The sequence below is a fragment of the Pinus tabuliformis genome, chromosome 8, assembly GCF_031772625.1.
Source record: "Pinus tabuliformis cultivar Carrire ecotype Pingquan chromosome 8, CPIR1, whole genome shotgun sequence".
NCBI classification, from domain to species: Eukaryota; Viridiplantae; Streptophyta; class Pinopsida; order Pinales; family Pinaceae; genus Pinus; species Pinus tabuliformis.
In genome coordinates, this window is record NC_142294.1 from 1,554,374,205 (window position 1) to 1,554,380,924 (window position 6,720).

Sequence of the window (6,720 nt, forward strand, 5' to 3'; positions counted from 1 at the left end):
AGGGAAAATATTGCAATATCAATTGGAAAAGGGATTATTACATTTCTATTTGCTTGATTTATCAATGCGGGAGCATACTTAAATGAGGTACAGCATGACGAATATCTATCTGCCTGAATCTTAAAACATCTAATGTCTCTTCAATTGAGGATAACTATACAAAAGCTACAATGTCATACTTACTCCTGTGCACCTTTCAGAGATCACTAATGGTATAATTAGTACTCAAAATAAACTGCCTAGTATGGCGTGCAGAAAATATTTCGGAATACAAAGAATGTCATTTCATGACATCAATGAAATTAGCGAACAAACTTTAGCTCCTATACTTTTGCCAGCCTATTAGAAACCCTTAGATCCTTATTCAGATTCAGAAGAACAGTTGGAAAAGGAGACTAAACCACCACATTCTTTTCAGAGAGATCTACCAATTCACAAATTTAGCTTCTAGTCGGTGCAGCCTTCCAGAAATTTTATTAAACAGTTCATATACATCCCATTCAGAAATGTTATCAAACATTAGACATGCATCCTATTCAGAGAGTTTATCGAACAGTTCCCTTGCATCCCAGGTTTTCCAAACAGTTCTTATGCATCCCAGGTTTTTCAAATAGATCCCATGCATATCAATTCCATCAAATTGAACCCAGGTGGGTACCCTGATACTATAATTTAACAACCCTATCCACCAATGCAAGAATGTCGGAGAGATGTTCTGGACCATTTGAAACCAACCAACAAAAAATATAAACGAATGGAAAAACATCAAAAATTAATTGAAAATACATGCGAAATGCAACTTGCAAGCTAAGCTAAATTTTGGCACAGGATGAAATTGCATACCAGAAAAAAGTGAAGATTTTGGCAGAAGCGTTGATCAACTAAATCCCTCACTCTATTCACTGCTTCTTCAACAAAGTTATCTAAATTGTTGATGATATAAAACTCATAGCCATCCTCAAGGAGCTGCAGGGCAGTGTGGCTTCCGATGAAACCAGCGCCTCCAGTCACTAGAACGCACTTGTTGAAGCCTTCCTCTGGTTTCCCTTGTGACCCCATCGCCAATTTTGGTTTTGGTTTCTGCAATAGTGAAATTCTTCGAATGCTTCGATTGATATTCCTCCAATTATGATGAGTTTGTATTTATAGAGAGAAAATGGGGACAATTCTGCTAAAAACGGAACGCGGGAGGAGATGATGATGAAGCCCAGTAGGAGAGCAGAATCGAATGTGGGAGTATGGTGTTTAAAGGAGGCTTTGACAGAGGGCGAGCTTGTTCACGGCGCTGCAGTAGCCTCTGTTTGTAACATGTTCCTATAGTTCCATAATAGGAAATGATAGTGAGGAAATGATAGTGCAGAAAGGCATGGGATTGATGATTTTTCCACAAGAAAAAGGGCAAGATTTCTTGATTTTCAGTATAGAATCCTTTCTGGTGAGCTTTTGTGCTTTCTTGACTTTCTGTGCTTTTTTTATTTTCCGTTGTTTCCTTTTCTAGTTTAGATCAACGGTTGAAAGTGTCTCACTTGATCAAACGGAGCAGGATAAAAGTGTTGACAAAGAAAGTGACGCATAGGAAAGGTTCTTTTTTGATTTTCTGTTGTTTCCTTTTCTAGTTCAGATCAATGATTGAAAGTGTCTCACTTGATCAAACGGAGCAGAATAAAAGTATTGACAAAGAAGTTGATGCATAAGAAAGCCTATCGGCCTAATTATCTTTACTTGTAAGGAAATTAATTTGAATGAGGAAATTCAATTAACTAACTTTATAATTAAAATAATATATTCAATAAAAAGGTGATCCAGTGATGATTTCTTATATTGATAAAAATATACTTAAATAAAAAGTTGATCCATGGACGATTTCTTATATTATAGGTAAGGACTTTAACCAATCATACAAGGAGGATTTTTTATTTAAATATTAAGCGTTGTGAAAATTTTAAAAATTAAACTTATTTTATCAATTATAATGTTTAAAAATATTAAAAATAATTAAGATTCATTTTAAAAATATTATAAATAATTAATTGAATTTTAGTTTATAATATTTAATTTTGTATAATTATTGAACGGTTTTTAAAACTAAATTAAATTTATAAATTATTGTTTTACCTTATTGCAAACCACTTAATATTATAGAAAAGTAATGTAATAATAAATCTAATTCTTGTATTACATGTGTAAAAGTATTTGTCATATTATTTATAATTAGTTCTATAAAATAGAATAGAAAAATATTATTTTTAGCTAGTTATACTATAAGGTTGGTTGTATGAGGTTGGTTGTATGAGAATGTTGCTTACAAGTTTAAAATTTAGGAGGGATGGTTGAAATATGTTAAATCTAATATTAGAGTTAAGAAAATTATACTTGTTTTCTGCTCTTTAAAATATTACAATAACAATATTAAAAGATAATATAACATTAAAATAATATAACATAATATTACAATAAAAAAAATTAATAATAACAAATTAAAAAAATAATATAACATTAGATACCATTTTAGATGCATCTTAACTTTGTATCTAGCAAGCATTCAGAGGGATCCAATCTCTCGAGGTGCAAATTATTTTTGAGTGTGGAACTTGAGGAAAGGATTGCACCTCGAGAGATTTGATCGTTCTTGACGTTTGATAGATCCAGAGTTAAGATGGATCTAGGCTGGTTATATAATACTATACAATATGTATATTTATCTATGTGTCTCTTTCTTATTCCCTCTCTCTATCTCAACCCCCAAACAATCATATTTTCTATATATATCTTTCTATATCTCTCTCAGTCCATCTTTCTCTCTTCCCCCTCTCTCTTTCTCTCCCCCTCCAACTCCAACTCCCTCCTTCTCTCTCTTCAGTCCTCTCTCTCCCCTTCCTCTCTCACCTCCCTCTATCTCTCCCCAATATTTCTCTCTCTCTCCCCCATCTAACTCTGTCACTATCTCCCTCCTTCTCTCCTTCTATCTCTCCCCTCCATCTTTGTGTTTCCCTCTCTCACTCTTCCCCTTCTCTCCCCTCTCTCTCTCTCTTTCAAAAGTTGTCACTATCTCCCTCCCTCTCTCCATATTTTTCTACCCTCCATCTTTGTGTCTCCCTCTCTCTCTTGCCCTTCTCTCTCTCCTCTCCTCTTCTTTGTCCTCCCTTCTCTCCTCTCTCCCTCACCCTCTCTCCATTTCTCCCTTGTCACTCCATCTGTAATGAACCTCCTAAGCCTACTTGGGAAACCTGCCCCTAGGCTCTAAAATTTTAAATTTTCTACTTCATTTTCTGTAAAGAATTTCCCTTTACTACAAGTGATATGTTCCCTTAAACTTTCATGACCATTTATTTCTTATGCAATTATACTTATTGACATATTCTTAGATTCCTTATGACCAATATGACATTTCTAAACTGATCTGCATGCCCTATGGTCTCAATGAAATCATTATCATTACTTTATTCAGCCATCCTATTTAAGCATAATGATATAAATTGGTGGAAGGAAAATAGACCTAACATGTAATAACCCACAACATTTGTTAAGTAGTTTCCACCACCAACATGTTCTAACTTAGTTTAATGTAGTTAATTTAACCATGCATCATAATCACCTAACCTTAGAGCATGCTATATTAAATTTAAATGGTGACTAGGTTTAGATTCAATAGCTATGAACCTACCATAAACAGGTTAGTGTAAGTAGATCTATCCCATTGACTCTACTTATGGATGTAATAGCATAACATACGTAAGGATGAAACCATTGACATAATTACAGATAACACTACCGACATAACTTATGTAATATGAATATAGAATCATTATCTAGATAACACATAAGTTAGAAGTAATACATATCCACTGTCTCATCTAGCTCAACATACTATACTCTTCTATTAATTTAAGTCGAAAACACATTAAAAATCCATAAATTTCATATGCATAAACTACAATTCTTTCCATACCAATATATAACGCAACATCTATATAACTGAAACAAATAATAAGGATATAAAGGGTAAGAGACCGACATACAACACATTCCATGCATGTGAATCCATCTAAAACAATCACTTGGAGGGAGGAGCACCACCACCCAACCATGAATCACTTTTGATTCCCCCCAAGCCGAAGTTCTTGCCAAGGATCAACTGTCATCAATTGATCGATGTAGTTGGTATTCAATACCCTCTTTCATGATTTAGTCTCCATTAGCAGCATCCAACTTTTATGGAGTTTTAGGTATTTTTCAAAAAATATTGTCTTTATCTCCCATGAGGATTTTCCTCATAAAATCTTTCCTTTATCTCATGCAAAGATTTTATGTCCGATGGATCATTATCTCCCATCCATCTGATGGATCTCCAATCCATCCAAGCTTATCTAGAATCACATCTAGAAGCTTTATAAGAAAGATTCATCTCTATCCCATTCCACATGGGATTTGGAAAGAATCTCCTCTGTCTTGGTGCTCCACCATCCAAGTGATATATTTTATTAATTTATTTAATAACACGTTTTCTTTTCATAATACATATCAGCTAGCTTTCCTCAGCGTAGGTTTAGAATAGTTTAACCCAAAAAGGAGGGTATCACACCTAGCTTTCCTCAGGTTAGATTTACAATCATTTAACACACAAGGGAGGATGTCACACCTACTTTTAACTCAAGTGAGGTTTACAATAATTTAGCACACAATGTGAGGGGTGTTACATACCCGCCCCCTTAAATTTTACATCGTCCTTGGTGTATCACTGCATCATGTCCTCGTTCACAAGTAGGTTGTTTCTGAATCAATAGCTCTCATGGCTTTGCCATCTACTGCAATTTTCCTGATGTAGGTCAGAAGGAGTTCTCCTCTCCCATAGCTACATTGGTCACCAACAGTTCTCCTCTTCCATAGCTACATTGGTCACAAAGAGTTCTCCTCTTCCATAGCTACATTGGTCTCAAGGAGTCTTCTTCTTTCATAACTACTTGTAACATTGTTTTCAAACCATTTGTGAGAATTTATAGATGCCAAATTTTAACTATGATACATATCATAATATGTTACTTAATATTACTAAAGAAATTATTGCTCATTTTTCATTTTATTTGAATAATGCATGTTTGCTTCTGACATTCTTCCAAGCCTTTGGGTTCTTTGTTGAACACCTGCTTCTTGTAGTTTTTCTGCATGCAACACATATGTTAGCATATTTTCCACATCAATATGCCTATAATGCCATAACATATTAGTTCACATAACAATCATATATATATATATATATATATATATATATTCATCATATCAACTCTTCATAATCATATGTATCCCAAACTTAACCATGGTTACTTATTGTTGAACCACTTCTTACTTTTCTTCTTCTGTGCAACCACCCAGTTGGTTGTCCTGCTAGACATTTACCTAATGTCCTCATGCTCACCTGCATGTAATATGTATTATACACCAATATACATATCATATTTCAAACATGTAACATATGTAGTCATACAGGTATCGTATGTACTATTGTACATAGTACCATATGTGCTACAACCCATCATACCATTCCCATGGTATCACTTGCATGACAAAACTTTTTCCACATATTTTCCTACCATGTTAGTATCATACCAAACCTTTTTTTTATCTTTTTCTAGCAATTAAAAAAATTGTGCTCAGTTGACAAGGAATTTGTATGAGCATGGTTCATTTTTGTAATCAGAGAAAGTTTTGTCAAGTGCAGATCATTTCTAGATTTCATTTGGTTACAATATCAGTAGCATAGTATTGTATTCATGCAGATAATCATACCTTCTACTTAATTTCCTAAAGTAGACTATTATCTCATAGATTTTGAAGTTTAATAATTATGAGATCATAATTAATCCTGTGTGAATTACTATTTCCCTTTGTATGCCTGAACAACTTATTGGCCATGCATAATTTAGTGTAGGTATACCTGAAAGTTTTTACTACTTTCAATCCTACACCCCTTTTAGTTTAAGTGTTTATGATCTTAGGGTACTTACATGTTAGCATGTCTTTAACATTAAACCACCCCTAACAAAAATATGAGTTATCTATTTAATGAATTCCTGTTTGAATTACACAACATTTCTTATGTTGTCGAGACACATTATCAATGCAATCTAATAAGAGAACCTCTCAAAATTGCTTGGTACAAATTATGATGTCAATATTTCTAAATAGATTGTTAGATATCATTTCATTGACCCAGTGGTCCATACCACTTGTGCTACTTCATCAATTACTATGGTTTGCACTCAAGGATACTTATAGGTTCTATTATGCATATCCATCAAAATATGTGTATGTCCTGGAAATTTGTTTCAGTTAAATTTCCCCTTAACCATACTTTCTTCCAACCGAAGAACAAATCACATTGTATGTAGATGTATTAATCAAAGGATTAATTTGAATGACAATTTGTACAGGTTATATAGTCTTGTACTATAACATGTTCTCACCATCCTTTACATTGGTATAATAACTTTATAGAAATTATGCCATTTATAAGTTGTTTTTATAGCATGATTATTTCCACAACAAGTTTATCTTGATGACCCCTTAACCAAGATTATGATAACAATATACCAACAATTCATGACAATGCATGAGTATATGTATCATACAACAATAAAACAATGATGCAAACATGGACTTCCTCTATTGAATCCAGCTATAATGTTAATACCATGATGATATATGTCAGTTACATCAATGTTT